This window comes from Perna viridis, chromosome 10 (genome assembly GCF_037379345.1).
Source record: "Perna viridis isolate PV_CMFRI_1.1 ecotype Kerala chromosome 10, ASM3737934v1, whole genome shotgun sequence".
In the NCBI taxonomy this organism is placed as follows: Eukaryota; Metazoa; Mollusca; class Bivalvia; order Mytilida; family Mytilidae; genus Perna; species Perna viridis.
The window spans coordinates 15,136,065-15,154,610 of record NC_142454.1 but is presented as its reverse complement, the minus strand read 5'-3'; the positions used below and the strand labels follow the sequence as shown (position 1 = coordinate 15,154,610).

The 18,546-nt window shown below is 30.8% G+C and overlaps 1 protein-coding gene across 1 annotated transcript in view; it reads right to left on the bottom strand.

Annotated features, from left to right (window-relative positions):
* LOC148604688 (transient receptor potential-gamma protein-like) overlaps nucleotides 1-8,795 on the bottom strand; it is a 115,724-nt gene extending 106,929 nt beyond the window's left edge. The window contains exon 1 of the mRNA XM_088550003.1: nucleotides 8,267-8,795. The gene's annotated coding sequence lies outside the window, so the exon portion shown is untranslated. The remainder of the gene's footprint in view (nucleotides 1-8,266) is intronic.
* Nucleotides 8,796-18,546: the final 9,751 nt, after the last annotated feature.

The following is an 18,546-nucleotide window of genomic DNA, read 5'->3' as shown; positions in this document are numbered from 1 at the left end:
ATGATATATATATATATCCAGAGAGTCATTCATAATAGATATACATCTCCTTTATCAATATTCCAGTCAATGTTCTAGACCGTAATCTTTCATGTTTATGACAACTATTCAGTGGACCTTCAGTCTTCTAAATGTCACATCAAAAATCCTATTTTTTATTGAGTTTTTGTCTGTTGTGGTTGCTTACAAGCAACTAATACATTCTTAAATGAAGAGGAGGTATTTTTGCCTTAAAACACACCATTCAGTAAGTTGAAAGAATAAAATAACCTTTGGTTTCAATCTATGGCAAGTATCCATGCTGGATAAAAGGATCTTTACTATGACATGTGGCAGTGTTTTTTGGAAGTTGATTTCAAATCATACATGTAATACACTGCTTATAATGTTGTTTTAGGGCCAGCAACAGCCTGCCCTGCAGTGTGCCAGTAAGCTTGTCCTTTATTGAAGACCCATTGGTGGCCTTGGGCTGACATTTTACATCCCAGTGCAGTTGTTATCTCTTTAACATATTCACCATATCCATTCTCCCTATACCAGAGTATCAAATGCAACACTTGGTCCTAAACTTATAAAAACATTAATCCCGAAAAGTAAAAGACAGTTTCATTTTCAATTTTGCAGGACAGGAAAAAACCGCAATGTAAAAATAACAAGTACTATCTTTAAAAAAAGAAAGCCGACGCAGTAAAATATGTTCTTTTTACTTATGATTTTCTACATTTCATTCAGGAAATAACACGTCAAGCAATGTAATTTTTTAATGTTTTTTTTTTCAAACGCCACTTAGTTATCAGTATTTGGCCAACTGGGAAACAGGATTGTGATCAGGTGACTTGCGTTTCCATGGAAGAGCGTCTTTAAGGTCAAAGGGTAAAAGATGAAACTATACGGACTGCATTGGAAAAATATATACTGCATAAAAGAGGACTACTATATAACTTAAATATAACAGCAAAAACTGTCCTTAGTAAGTTGAAATGAAATGAAAAAAAATGGTTTAAAATTCCAAGGAGGACTCTTTTATTGAACAGATTTACTGCCCTGTTTATTCTGATTTCACAGGATGCAATCAAATTCTCTGATTTAATTTACGACTACAGATTGCCTTCAAATTTGTCAAATTCATTTTCCTAGCTGCCAATGTTATTACAGCATGGTTTTCAAAGTAGAGTGCATCAAGATCTACGTAGGACAAATTTTTTAATTAAGGAGGTAGACCTAGGGTAAGGGACATAACTCTTAAAAATCATTGGAATGTTTGTATTCAGCATTTTACATCAATCTTCTGTAAGTACCTAATTAACTTGGATTCATTTTATTCTGCTTCAAACGAAAGCTTAAGAGGCTTTGGTGAAATTGAATAAAATACAAACATATCACTGATTTCATGAGTTATGTCCCTTACCCTTGGTCTACCTCCTTAAAACTATATGCACAATTAAAGGAAATGTGATTAACTGTGATACATTAAGCTACATAAATGGGTTAGTTTTACACTTGTCTGTACTAACAGACAAACATTTTTCAGAAAAATACACATTACTAGAATATAAGCAGTATGTTTCTCTACATGATTTCATCATGTTATTGCCATGTCACATATACTTGATATTTGATATTTAACATTTTTTACTCAACCAAATAACCTACAACAAGGTGGCAAAATGTTGTGATGCATAGCACACCTCCCCCATGTGAGGTAATTGCATCCTAACACTGAATATAAAAATCCATGAAAAAAGAAATAGCTACACAGTATGGATGTCAGTTTACACATAGGAAGCAATACAAGGGACAAATGGTCAATAAAGTTCAACCACCAAAGACAAAGGGCAAACTCTTTTTTTTTAATCAAAATTGAAGTCTGGTAGTGATCAGTCAAAACACAAACATTTCATTTCACCAAATTTGTCAAGCTCCACACAGCAGCTGACTTACTAACTACTGAAGAAAGTACTTTCAAAATTCTCAGGCATAATTCAAATCATATGTCGTTTGACAATCGGATAATGTTGCATGAAATCAATCACTTTTACCCCACTTTGCACGATTCTTGCATTTCTGAGGGGGCTGGCTGCAGTATCTAGAATGAATTTTAAACATCCGACACTGTTCAAAGCTTGCAAATTTGTACAAAATCAAAATATGATAACCATTGTGTTATAAATAGAAATGTCAGAAACGCTTTAAAAAATCTAACTTCAATAACTCCTATTTTGTTGAATCATAATAGTACAGTGGTATGCATATAAAGTCAAATTTGTTTTAAAAACCATCTGTACTCAGCAATAAATGCCTTTAAAGACTATGATTGAATACTCCTATGTAGTGTATTCTATGTAGTAATAACCTGCATGTAAAACCACCTGTCTTATGAGTCCATGACTTTGCTTGCATTTGTCAGGTCAATGAAGACAGAATTGACTGGATCTACATTTTATAACAGCACATCCTACAAAATATGAAAACAATCTACCAAGTAGTTCGAGACAACAAGATGTTGCAGACAGACAGACAGACAGGCACCATTACCAGACATTTTACACAGGCAAATGTGCCACACATGAGAATCATATGGTTTGCATCATATGATTATCATATGAATTGAGCACCATATGATAATCATGTTTCAGTTAACATATGATAATTGCATGGTTATCATATGATAATCACATGTTCTTCACAAACATATGATTATCATGTTTTCAAACCCTTATTATCATATGAGAATCCTATGATAATCATATGACTACCACATGATAAATATCATATAAATTTCATATGATTATCATATGATTGTCATTTGAATCGAGCACCATATGATTATCATATGTGGCAGATTTGGCTGTGTAGCTCTAAGTGATTAAATCTATTCATCACTCCAACATTCAATTAATTGTTACTTTACTGTTGATAGAATATTATTTTATTATGCACTTTATTTTGTCTAATCTATATGCAGCCCGTCAATCATACCATCAGTTGATGCCTGTAATCCAATACATTATCAAGTCACTAATGCACTCTATATCTGTAAAGACATTAAATTGAACTATTCCATGGCATATGTTAGGCAACTCATTCATTTCTTAGATGTATTCTAAAGGCATTCAGTCTTCCATTTATTTTGACCCTAATACAGATGAAAACTTGCGTCTTTTTCCATCTGTCAGGGAAAATAACGAGATCCATTTTATATACCCACTTGATGAAGTTATTCTATATGAAGATAAATGTTCCTACAATGGGGCTAGTTTAGAGACAATCTTGATAAGAGGAATGAGTCCCAAAACCACACGAGAATTTCAATCATTTAGTTAGCTTTCTTCATCGATTTTCCACCTTGTATTGAAATAAATCATCATCGAGTCTTGAATTGATAGTCAAGTTGTAGTGTGTAATCACTGGGCTCCGAGTCTGATACGTCAAACTTGTTCTGTTCCTAAATGTCGCATAAACAAATCACAGTAATGCAACAAGTGTGCGATTACAAAAACTATGAATATTCATAAACATTTGTCGTAGCGACTTATTACAAATAATTTGGACTGAATTTTCTGGCTAGACAGAATTTGTTTTTTCATTAATTTTACTCCAGTGTCTGATGAACTTGCTGCCAATTTGTAATACATCAAGACAAAATAGCTTTTTTTTTTTAAATAAACAGAAATTGGTGTCTTATCCATAAAGTAGGAACCTAAACACAAGCTACCATACAAAAGAATAACAGCTTTCCAAAAAGTCATCACCATATGCTGTGTAAGTATCATTGTTCGTGGGGTACCAATTTTCGTGGTTTTCATTGGTTCATTAAACCATGAAATCTAGTTCCCAATGAAAAGGAAATTAACCATTCATTTGTATGATGAAGTTGTCAAATCCATGAATTCAATAATCCACGAACTGATGATTTTCCCCTAAAACACGAAAATTGGTACCCACGAATAAAAGTACTTTCACAGTACATAGTATTATGTAGTTACTTCAAGTCATATACTTTATTACTTAGAATCATATTTAATAGCTAGGTTTTGATCAATTTAATAACTAGGTTTTGATCAATTTAATAACTAGGTTTTGATCAATTTAATAGCTAGGTTTTGATAAATTTAATAACTAGGTTTTGATCAATTTAATAACTAGGTTTTGATCAATTTAATAACTAGGTTTTGATCAATTTAATAGCTAGGTTTTGATCAATTTAATAACTAGGTTTTGATCAATTTAATAACTAGGTTTTGATCAATTTAATAGCTAGGTTTTGATCAATTTAATAACTAGGTTTGATAAATTTAATAACTAGGTTTTGATCAATTTGATAACTAGGTTTTGATCAATTTAATTACTAGGTTTTGATCAATTTAATAGCTAGGTTTTGATCATATGTAGGTTTTGATCATATTTAATAGCCAGGTTTTGATAAATTGCTATCATAATGTTGCCATTTTGTTGAATGTCTTCAATCACTACTGTTATGTACTTGCTCCTTGAGAGCCCTTAATTGGTCAAAGAAACTTATATTTAGTTATTGATATTAATTGTTGTGGTTTATGAAAAGTGGTAAGTTTGTGTGCATTAACTTTCATGCATTTTGTAATTTTTTAAAGAAAATTTTGACTATTGTAGGAAATTTTAATTCTTGGTTTGACTAAACTATAAACCATAAAAAATGGTTCCCCCATAAAAATAGTACATTCACAATACTCAGTTTTTTTTATCAAGTTTTAAAATATATTTTTCCCTCATTACATGTATATCAATCAATGCTATTGCCCAGTAGGCAATGTGTGCTTTATTTGTATTTGGATCCTTTTATTATATTGATAGGGAAAAAAAGCAGTTAAATTAATCATGGTTGAAACTATATCTAATCATGCAATTTAATGATTATACATAAAAAAGACAAGGTTTTCAATGCACATTCACTTAACACCCTGTAAAGCAGAGATATGTTTTATCCAATCTTAACAAACTACAGATTAGAGAAAGAGAAATCCTATACATTTGAGGATTAACATAGTAAAAGGACAAATTTTATCACTGTATTTTGAACTCTAGTAGGCTTGAAACAGCAGGATATTTTTATTGTCTCAAGAGACAAGGAAAGTCACGAAAAATAACAAAACATCGGAGATTGACAATTTAAATATAATTGACCATAACGCTGGCATGATCAATGTCACTAATATTGTGACTTGCCTTGCTTTCATATTGTGTAAGATAAAAAGGATTTAGATATTGATAATTAAAATGGGAATGGATTCAGCATGGTACTTTTATTGCCCTATATTAAATACATTATTCCACAGTTTCAGCAAAAAAATATCAAAGCATTATAATTAAAGAAAACATCACAGAAATCAGAATTGAAAAGACATGGCCAAAATGTGAAAAAGGAAACACATGTAGACAACATAATAAAATACAATAACATAATATCAAAGACTGAAGTCTTCAAACTCGCTAATCGTCAAATTGTCTATAGCTGTGCCACTAATTTTGGCTTGCCTTCAAAATCTAAAATGGTAAAAACATAAGCGAAGTTGTGATATGCTCTAAAATCGGGTGACTTCAGCTAGAAGATTACTATTTCATAACAATGATGACCCGAATGTTTCTCAAACAAAATAACTGGTAACCAGGAAGTGCAGATAATGTTTTCATGCCGCAATTTCTCTCAGTTGGATGGCTTATGATATTGACCAGGGAACCAGATTAGTAACCAGAACCTCTGAATAGGAGATGACGTTTCTCAGTTATATTACAAAAAGTTCAATGTTAAACAATCATTTCATCTTTAAATGTAAACTTCCCTCTTTCAAACAAGTAAAAAACACACGTAGAATACATGAGTAATGTATTTAAGAGGTATATTTTGACTGTTTTATGGCACCAATCTGCAGCATAAGGTGGTGTACAAACATATATTATGCAAATCATATGCGAATGTACAGTACTGAAATTACGAGTGCAAGAAGTCCCTAATAATATTAAACATTTAAGTAGCTGCCTTTGTAAGAATCATGCAAAATCTGAAAAATGTGATACACCCTAAAAAAGATTACATATTTTCATTTTTGTAATTAAGTTGTTTGATGGGTCTGTATTGTGAAATGTTTAAGTATTCATTTATATCTGTCTGCTCTTAGGAGATAATCAACATTGAAAATCCAATAGATTCTATTGTATTTGAGTGTCATTTAAAGAGTTATCTCCCTTAAATTTGAAATATACAGTGCATTCTATATAATTTTTGTCTCCTATGAAAATGGGTTGTATGAAAACCCACATGTTACTCTCTGTTTACTATGACATTTTAAACAAAATATCAAAAATAAAAATATGTAGGCTTTCCAACCATGAATTACATTTTGCATGATTCTTATGTGGAGTGCTACTTAAAAACTGATTCAGATTAGACTGACAGGACAGCATACCTGCTTTGTAGTAGATTTAAACTGACATTACAAGGACTTGACTAAAATATTAGTTCTTTAACTGGATTGACTTGACACTGGACTGTCCTCCAGTGGTCTAGAGTCTGACCCTTGGAGACCCAATTATAATTTTGTGATTTGAGTCTGGCTCTCCTGCTACACTACACTTAATTCTTTCAAAAACAGATGATTTCAAAATGGCAAAATATCTTCTGCTATTTGCAAAATTATGGTACCCTAAAAAAAGATAGGAATTTATAAAATGTCTTTCAAAGGAGTATAAATATTTTCTTCAATGCAAAAACTGCATTTTGTTCATGTTACTACATAGTGATAAATATGGATTTAATCAATTTTTGATTATATATAGTTATTGTGCAATTTTACCTGAATAATCAATAATGTAACATGTCTCAAATCCTTGATTCTTGTGAATGTAGCAGTTTTTTTCTCAGAAACGCTGATTTACATTTTCTTAATTGAAAATGATAATGTTCATGCAGAAAACTTTCTACTGAATGAAATTAAACCAATGATCGTTGCATATAAACTGCATAACTGGTGCAAGAATATGTCACTGCAGTTTCTCATATAAATGTAATTTATTGCATATCATTCAAAAATAGTTTTTTCATGTATTAAAATGTTCCTTATGAAAACAATTTTGGTTCACAGAAAATTTGTTTTCAACAAATTTCATTAATCAAATTTTTAAATTCAAATAAATTCCTATTCCACTATGAAATCAAAGTTTCAATCCTTAATCACAGGTACAAGAAAAATTGATAGTGAAATAGTGATAGAGTAACAGAAACTCAAAAATCATAGTAAAAGTTGGGAAAACAAGAGATACAAAAACAAACAGTAACTGAAAAAAAAATAAGAAACACCCATTTAACTAAAAATCTGAAAGACTATATAATTGTTGGCATGAGGTAAAAAAAAAGGGGGTAGGAACTAAGGATAACACCAAGGTCAAAACTACAGGCATGGACCAGGTGCACTGTGGGGGTCAAACTAGCAACATGAACCTGATGTACTGGTGGGGTAAAACTAAGGGCATGAACTAGGTGCACTGTCAGGGTAAAACTGGGAACATGGGCCTGGTGTACTGGTGGGATAAAGACTATGAACATTATAACCAGGTGCACTGATGGAGTAAAAACTTCGAGCATAGGCCAGTTAAAAACTTAGCAATATGGACCAAATGCAACAATGGGTAAAAACTTGAGATGATAGAACAGGTACACTATGAAATGATAGAACAGGTACACTATGAAGTGATAGACAAGGTACACTATTAAAGTAAAAACTTTGGAGCAAGGTCAAAGTGCACTGTTAGGGTAGCAAGTGGCTCTAAAGAACCTGATGAACTAACCTGGTTGAAAAGAAGTTTTTTTTTTTGCCCTTAGAACACAACAAATCAAATAAAGAGCCACTATTCAACGTGGAACCTATCATGACCTTTTGTCATTAGGATTATTTATTTCATCAACTGAAAGTTAGTTCTCATCTACATTTTTTTTTTTGTTTTCAAACCATAAAAATCAGAATTTTCAGCATTTTAAGGCCAATAGACCAAGTTCACTGGTAGGGTAATAACTGGGAGCACAAACCAGGTGCACTAGCAAGGAACAACCTGGGAGCACAAACCTGGTGCAATGATAGGGTAAAAGCTGGTAACATGGGCCAGGTGCTTCTGTAATCGATTATTAAAGTTACATGAAGAGGAGAATCAAATTCATAAACAAATGATAACTTTAGAATGCATGCATAGGATAACTACACAAATTACAAACACAACAAGCATCTAACAGTACACTTACCCATCATTTCAGTTACTAGTCCACAGATGTCAATGCTCTACTGCTATTAATGATGATACTACTCCAATCACGGTGCCAATCTAATGTCTACTTAAGGAGAATTTTTTTTTCCAATTCTGACCTTTATGGTGTATTATTGGTACCATATAAAATACATCCAGGGATCGAGAATTTACTACAATCAGATAAATATATAGCTATAAAATATCATGTCCAATTTGACATATTGTAATACAGATATTTAAGAATAAAAAAGGGGGGATGAACCATTAAATGACTAAACAAGTGACACTGATATTACCCTGATATGCTGAACAATTTAATAATTACAGAATCATGTCTCAGTATTTCTTTGAAAATATTCAAAACATGTCTATGGTAATATGATTTGTCATTAAAAGGCATTAGTTAAATTATTTATCATTGCCTCCATTCTTCCAGACATGCCAGAAAACAAATAACAATATATGAAGGTTAATCTAACATAGCCTGAAATCTTTTTTCTTTTTTCCTAAATAAAAGGGATGTTCAATGATTTAGGTTTATGTTTAATCATATCACTCTGATTCTCTCAATATCAGTCAATGTTAAATACTGATTCTCTCAATGTCAGTCTATATTTAATTACGATACTGATTCTCTCAATATCAGTAAATGTTTAATCACACCTCTTATTCTCTCAATATCAGTCACATATTGAAAATCTGGAGCCTTAAACTAATACTTTATTTGCACATTGCCCCTTAACTTTCAATGTTTTAATATATCTTGCACTGTCATTCTATAGGGTTATTATTAGAACTGTCATTTCTTGTATGTTTGGATTTGTGTATTGTGTCTTAACCATTTATTGTAAATGTGTTTGAACGAATAAATATTTGTATTTGTATTTGTAAAATGTAACAGAAGCAACATACAACATACAGAAACTCTTGGGTAGAATACTTGGTATAAGTAAGCAACCATCAAAAGCTAAGTGGATAGACCAGGTGAACCGGTAGGGTAAGTATCTTCTGCCTTTTAGAAAACTGATATCTCTTTTCCCCTAAATATTTGATAAACAATCTGAAAATACAATAAAACCCATATCAAAGACAACTAACTTCCCTAAACACTCCTGATGTTGATATTGCCTAAGTCTAATTTAAATCTTTTACGACAATACCAACTAATTTAATTGATAATTTTTTTACTCTTATCTAAAAATCATGTTAATTAGTAACTTAAATAAAGAAGGAGGGGAGAATAAAATTAAGTACAGTTAAATCACTGAACTCATTAATACTTTTAATCTTGCTAATATTGAAAGCCAAAGAAATTCTTCATTGAAATATTATTTCACATCATGCTATTTTCCATGTATTGACAGACTAATGGGTCTTATTAGTGAGCATGTTTAATGCATGGTGACTGAGCACATCCAAACATTGATGTAAACAGCATAACAGAATTTGAAGACCAAAAATGGAAGGAATAAACTTTAATTACATTGGTACAAGCATAAGACTTGTAGTTTAATGAAAGATAAATCTGGAGTATTATAAATACGACTCATAATAAGCAATTTCATTATTACAATCAAAACACATTAAAGGTGCAACTTAATAAAATGGTTGTATACATGTAAGACCATAATAAATGGTCAAAGATATCTCCTAATTTGACTATAAGGACGGCAAAGGATATGAAATTTAATACTTGTGATCTCAGTTTGTTAGTATTCAAGTACTCGGTCATGATACTTGGAATGTTTGGTGAAAAATTAAATGTTGATATTATGAATTTTTTGCAGTATTTTTGTTATTACCTTTTATACAAAATTTTATCAAAAATCCTTTTAGCAGTTTAGAAGGAGTTGGGCTGACAAGGTTTTAACATGTAAAACCCTTAAGTCGAATTATCTCCCTTTGTAGTCCTCTAACAGTTACTATTTTACTTCATGCACATCTACATATGATAACAAATTTTATCAAAATTCTTCGAGGAGTAGTTGCTTTAACAAGAAATATGGACAGATGGACAAACAGGTGGACAGATGGGGTGATTCCTATATATACCTCCCCAAATTTTGTTTTTTTGGGGGAGGGTAAAATAAAGAGTGTAGCCAAGAGTATATCATGATTTGACCATAGCATGTTAAACTTTGTTCACTTGGAGCTAGTATGGAAACACTATTAGTTTTTGACTAAAACATAAGGACTTACAGTTTATTATGGACACAACAACAGGTTTAGACACATTATAGCACAACATTTGAAATTCAATTAAAGTTGAAAGAAGACCTTTTATCTCTTTAACATAAAAACCATAAAATAAATCTAAAATTTGATTAAAGTAGCAAGTTTGGATTACAATGAGGAATCTAAAATTTCTTAAAAACTCAAATTTCAGAAAAAAAAGTTGATTTTTTGGGTCAAGGCCCAAATGCACTCATATTAAACTCCAAAATGATTAAGGAGAAGTTAAAAATGTTAAAAAAAAAAAAACCTCTTACAATAGAATTTCAAAAGGAACATAGTTAAGGGAGGCCAACATTGAACACAATTTTATACCAATCTATGCCTGCAATTTTTTTACAGCCATATAAGTATGATGAAATTGCTTAACATCTTAATGGAAGACATACATACTATAGCAGAACTCAGATAGAAAAACTAATCCCTGCGGTGGATCGCTTTTCCTGTTTTTTTATCAGTTGTACAATATACAACTGACCACCATTTCTTAAAAAACCTTTCATAATAGTGATTATTATTTGGGAGTTTCTGTACCAAAATTAGAGACATGCCAAAAAGCCATTGATGAGTTAATTTGACACAATAAGTATCATATGTTCAGGTGGAGTTTGTAAGTTTGATATAACCACTTGTCCCATAATTTGTTTACAAAATGATGGACTTCAAATTACTTGTAATAATATATATTATACAATATATTACTAATTGAAGAACATTTATTGTTTATGTCATATCAATTACATTGATTAATAATCGAACATAAGTTTACAGTAAACAAAATGTTTGAGTTTATAATCTGTGAAAGTGTCGTTAGTCACTTTCATCATCTAATTGTAATTAGATTATCAGTAATACATTTTGATGAGTATAATGAAGGGACATTACAAAGTAAAATTTATTGATGGGAACAGTATCAAGATGTTTAAAATGCAATCTAGTATAAAAGTGCTTAAACTGCACTTGAGTACTTGGTTTTCCAAGGGAGAACTTGAGTACTCATTGCTTGAGTTCATGGTATTCCAAAGGAGAACTTGAGTACTCATTGCTAGTAACTAATTAAAAGCCAGAAAGTACTTTCATTTAATTATATGTATATAATCATATATTTGAGGACATCTCACCCTTCCAAAATACCAAAATGATTAGTGTATCTTAGAATCCAGATAAACAATCTAAAAATAGTACAACTATAAATAGTAAAGCAACTCAAAACATTGAGTACCATTCTGTGTAAGAATCAGGCATTGGGTGGAAAATCATTTTCCCATTTGGTGTTTTTTGCTTAAAATACATTCAATATATCTAGAAAACAACCAAAAAGCTTTTTTAAATCTATACATAATCATCTGTAATGTAGATATTTTTACTGCTTATATGAGGAAAAAGTGCAAGAAAATTTTCTCACTATTTTTTCATAGTGCATTTCAACTAAATTTGACATATCAATATCTTAAAAAGGCAAATTTTACAAACACTTTGATGGTTATTGTTGGAGGTTATGAAGTATAAATACTTGGATTATGCACTAAATTTTCTGTGTTTTTTTGTCTTCATATGCCACATCTTTAACACATTTTGCCTGATTATTAGACAGAGAACTATTTAAAAGCAACATAGGATACCTGAATTATCACATAGGAGACACTTATCCAGTATTAATCCATGTCAGCTAATTTAACACAATGTCCCTGTAATCAATCAAAAACAGATTAAAGCTTGTTTGGTATAGAAATGGAAAATGAATGATTTGCCTAAAGATGATAATATTTCACTTAATTGAATGCATTATTTATAAACTGTGAATTTAAAACTTCTGATGACCATAATGGCAGCATAAGTAATTGGCTTTAGATACAATGAAAAACATTGCTGCCTTTCAGGTTCTGATACAAAATAAAAAAAAACAAATGCATTTCATATCTCTTACTCAGTACTCTCCCTTGAGTTTTATATTGCATTTATTATTAAGCTTTATATAAATGTGTGTCTATTCTAAACTCAAATCCTATACCAGCTTTTGAATACTTTTTTTTCAATTCTAATGCTGAAGATTTACATGACTGGAATCACTTGTTACATGTAGCTGACACAGTATACAAGTACTTCTATAGTATTAACTTGAATCATATAGCAGAAAAGGAAGTACTGTTAAAGTACTTTAATTTGTGGATACCAATTTCTGTGGATTAGGAAAAATACACAAGTTCATGGATTCTTGAATTCGTAGTTTTGAGGTTTTCAGTGCACACAATAATAGTAATCTCCTTTTCGTTAGGAACAAACTTTCGTGGTCTGGCTCACCCATGTAAACCATGAAAATTGGTACCCCACAAATCATAACACTTTCACAGTAACCAATAGTAAATGATCTATACCTAGAATACTGCCAGTTACACACTAAATCATGTTAACATAACTAATATTTTAATTTAATAACAAAGGCATAGCCCATTTTTTAGTGTAGTTCATAGCCCCAAGTCTGTGGGTAGGTATTGTCTTATTAGCTTTATTATCTCTTGTATTTCACACACTTTTCCATTAACATTTTAAATATGATGCACTGATATTTCTTTTTTTATGATTAATGTACATGGTTTGATCCATTTTGAATAACAATTATCTGACATTAGATATCACATATACTGTAAAACCCAGGACAAACCTGAATATGCCAGACCTCTTGACCTGACAAGTCCCTTCATACACAACTGTTTAGGGGAGTCTCCCACAAAATCAATTTAAGATTTAGTATTTGGCACATAAAAACTTAAGACTTGTGGGAGGTTTATACACTCCCATAGGGAGCATTTATGGTTGTATTATCAACTTGGTTCTGTATACTTTATGGCAAGAAAAAGCATCAATATCCGGTTTGTACCTGCATTTTCAGGAGCTAAAAAACAGCATAATGGCAGCTTCATTTGCGTATACTTGTGTATGTGCAACTGAGTGCCAAACCAGTCTCGGAAAATATTTGCTAGTTTCAATAATTAAATATAAATTGAATCATAGTTTATCCAAGATAGGGTTGGCCTTATAGTCTGCAGTATGGCTCCCGGATATTTTTGAAAATTACGTCATCAATATTACCCATAATTCTCGGGTCATAAAAATTGCGAAAGGAAAACGAACCAAAACGAAACGAAAATAATTGATGAGAGAAAGAATTGAAATGAAACAGTTCAATAAAATGAATCAAATCGTAATATAAAAAATAATTAAACTATACTAAATGAAACAGAATGCAGCAAAACTAAATGCAATAAAAGAAATCTTTTAAGACGTTTTGCAAATTTTAAGAACAATAATGTTAACCGGTGCCGGACAATTCGACTCAAAGGCATTTATGACCATGAAAACCAATAACTTATGAATGCCGGACATTTCGGCCAATAGACATATCAGACCACGACAATTAGTATAATGCTTAAGGGCAAATATATATCATTACAAAATTTACCATACTTGAAGGTATAACATATCAAATAAGAGCTGACAAAAAATTAGTTTTCATTAATGATTCTTCGGGAGCATTAAAAGGTTTCACCTTCATCATATTAATGGAAATTATATCTTCTGTGAAAAATATTACATAGTTGAATTTTTTGCATAAAAAATGACTTTTACACACAAATCTCCCATATGAGACAGTGTCAATGGGGGAGAAGCCCTCACACGAACTTCTCCAAAGGTTAACAGGTATGCTTCATGTTCTCCAAAGGTTAACAGGTATGCTCCATGTCCATTTTGATGCATTTTGAATAGATGTACACATCTACCTTATCCAAAATAACTGAATTAGTTTGGGTAAAATAGACTCAAATGTATCTGGATGAGATTTTATCATAATCTAGTGTTGTACATGTACATGTATGTAAATATGAGTGAGAAAAGTATAGTAAATCTAACTTACCATTATATGTCCCAGGATCCAAATGTTAAATTATTAAATATGATTCCTACCACTTCCTAATGCTACAAACCATTGATCATCATTTACCCTGAAATCCAGTTATTGTGACGGAACTATTCCTAATTGACCATCAATCAAGGATAAAACAAATTCAGTTTTTATGTAAAGATTGTCCAGTAATATTGATTCTACAGGACAAAGACTATTATACATATGGTAAAAGATGTGGGTCTCTGACTCCATTAACAAAATAAATAGAATTGTCCTTAAACTGACCATATTGTGATGAACAGATTTCTGTATTGAAGATGGAGAGACAGTGGCATGATAAATAAGAAAAGAGAGAGTGACAGGTCCACAGCTTGAGATTATGGAAGTCCAATTAAGTCTTAAACTGAGGATTATCACCTAATTAATTTTCTTCCATGCCAAGCCAGTGATTAAAAATGTGAGTCACCTTCCAGCCACTGGGTGGTGGTTAAATTTTTGCATGAGATTTCCTGCCAATTTCCATTTTCCAAGTTTTCTACAGATTTTATGGGACAAACTGATTCCTCTTGCTTTAAGTTATTTCTCAAAACTCTATGATAAAATTAATATTATAACATGTCTGCTAAAGCTTGCATGTTGAAAATTTTAACATCAATCAAAATGCATTACCCTACTTGAAAATAATTTAATATCAGAAGTAACACACTTTCTGATTGGATTAAATTTTTTGTCCATCATTTTATAGACCAAATTTTGTATATGGCTGTGACATCATCAACCTTTTTCAATGATTTACTCATTGAATTTTGTTACTAAAATTAAGTTACATGTATAAGGAATGACTGTACACGGGTTATTTAGTGTGCACCACTTGACTGAGGTTATTTCTTCAAAGACGGAAAAAATCTAACGATCATTTCTTAAACAAAAACAACATTTTCAACTTAACTGTAAAAACCATGTTAAATAATAAGTTAGTACTTAGTCTAAAACTGACTTCTTCATACACAGAATGTTTTAAAATAAGAAAACGGACTTCTTTGTACACAAAAAGTTTCAAAATAAGAAAGCAGACTTCTTTGTACACAGAAAGTTTCAAAATAAGAAAACGGACTTCTTTGTACACAGAAAGATTCAAAATAAGAAAACGGACTTCTTTGTGCACAGAATGTTTTGAAATAAGAAAACGGACTTCTTTGTACACAGAAAGTTTCAAAATAAGAAAACGGACTTCTTTGTACACAGAAAGTTTCAAAATAAGAAAACGGACTTCTTTGTACACAAAATGTTTTGAAATAAGAAAACAGACTTCTTTGTACACAGAATGTTTTGAAATAAGAAACAATATGATTTCATTTTATGCAATACATCATTATGTTTACATCAATAATATTTGTAACATATTATATTGTTCATATGCTATATATACGGTAACTGAGTCATAACTATATTTCCTTTGTGAGTTACAAATTTAGATTTCTTTTCTTCTTTTAATCTTTTGTATTTTTGGTTTTTTTTTTTTTTTGGTTACTTTTTGTATATCATTCATATCATTTTAATTTTGTTTGTTTTTTAAATATATTTTTTTTAAGTTGCTATTCAGTATGCCACAGCAAATAAGCAAGAGGACCAGTTTAAGTCTTCAGCATATTCTAATTATTCAATTTCTCAACGTAAACCATGTTTGTTATTTACCAAAATTACATGGTACAAAAGCATGTCACATGTTTTATGGTAAATATTTGCATGAACCAACAACATGTCAATTTTTTTTTTTTATTTATCTATTTAATTTATTTTTTAATTATTTTTTTTTTATGTATCTATTTCTTTTTTTTTTTTTTTGGGGGGGGGGGTGGTTTATAGATACATGTACTAACAACTGATAAGAATATCCAATCAGATCTTGTTATCTCAAAGCACTGCGAATGAATAGATACCCTGCTGAACTTAATGAAACATTATATGCATGAAGTTGGTTTATATTTTACTTCACACAAATGTTTACCCTTTATAATATCTCAAACATATGAAAAACATGTGAAAAACATATGTTGCAATGTTTCAACATTAATTGCTATACATGAAATGTAATCTCTGAATAAATTTCCATTTAAATCCATCTGTTTAGACATATAGATAGAATTAAACAAACTTTAACCATTTCACAGTAAAAAACAGTTTAACTTGTGTTTCAAGATTCATTAAAAAAACATTATAGCAAAGTTTTACTTACGAAAATTATGACGCAAGGACTGATTGTGTGACAAACACACACACACTAAGAGACAGAAACACAGACAGGGAGATTAACTTTATAAGTTATGTTAAGAAGAACAAAAAACTTACAGTAAATAACATCAAAGCCAGACTTTTTTTAATTTGTTGGTTTACGACCACCAACTTCCAAATATACAGAATGAAAAAAAATAACACTTGATTCCTCAATTCAGCCAACCCTAAACTGATGGATTTACTTCCGTAATTCTAAAGTCTAGCTCAATATTTCTTTTTCTCTTTGGGTTATTCCAAGAAATAGATAAAATTTAATTTGAAAAAAAAGCATTCAGTAGTTGTATAATATGATGTATATACATACCAATATATATATTGCTTTAAATATTTCTGTCATATTTATATCAACTGACAAATATTTTTTTCTTAAAATCTGTAAATCAACAATTAATAATTACCATAGCTTAAAACTTGCCACAAATATATTGATTATCAATTTATATAAAGTATCTACCATCACATACTGCATAGAACTACCTGTAAAAAAAATCCTTTTCACCAGATTAACAATATAATAATCTGAGTTCCGCGGAGGGAACGACCAAAAATTTGCATCACAAATTTGACAGTTCTAACATCATTGGGAATTTTTCAGACCCTTCTATAAGTTTACGTTATCTTCCCTGTATCAATTTGATCCGATGGAGCAGTGTAGCAAATAGAGTCGTCATATTCTGAGATACAGTACAAGGATCACTAAAGGAGGGTAACTCTGTTCACAATTTTGCACATCAACTACAGATTTATTGCTGCTGGAAAGTCAAATTAGTGTGTATACATTCTCCTGTTTTTGTGAAGACAAACATGAAGTTGCACACTCTGTCATGCTAAGTGTACCACTTGTCATACAGAAAGCTGAAATCCAAAAGCAATCAGAATTCCTGGCAATGTATGCACCCTCTATATAAAGCAACATTTGGAAGTTGAAATCCATTCCTTCATCAGGAGTTAAGATAATTGCCACCGACAAAGTGATTCCAAATTTAACATCCGCTCATTGAATGGGAGTTTAAAAATAGGAAAGCTTAGTATATTCAATTAACATGGGACTTAGATTTCCTTATGCTTGTAAAATAAGTCTATCCTTTGTTTTCCAATACACAAAAAAAAATGGATAAAATCGTGTAGAGTGAACCGTGTAGAGTAAACCAAATAACTGTCTATACTGAACCAATGTTAAAGTCCAACAAATTCTCTTTAGACAGGCTTCAGTATATCAATGACAAATTATTTTCCAGGGCAAAAATAATTACCATTTAACTAAAATAAAAAAAAAGGATGCGCTTGTGTCTAAAATTTTCATCCCATTCTTGGTAGGGTTTAACATGGATTGCCTCCCTTTACTTCCAACCATAACATACAAAGCTTACCAACAACTTTTAATGCACTTTCCACGAACAAAACACTCAGTGACAAGATATTAGATATACATGTACTGCAGAGTGAATCTGATTATGAAATATTCCATTAATGAAGAATGACATCTCCAAATCTTTTTACAGTGGTGATACATATATTGGGATGAAAATAAGAATATAATGGCTTTAAACTTATATTCATCTTTCCTACTTCAAAATTTTAGATAAAAGTGATAGAAATGAGATGTAATGTGTTGAAAGGATCAAATCAGCAGTTACAAAACAAATCATGAACACAGTTATTTCAAAATATGAAGAACATTTCCAATGACAGATAATCAGACTAAAAGAGTGATTTCCATGTGATTAAATATTAAAAGACAGAAATCCTTATCCACAATTCAAAAGCAGCATTATCTAAGTTTCACATGTATTTACAATATAATATACAATTTGTGGATTTAAGTAGAAAGTAAATACAATGAA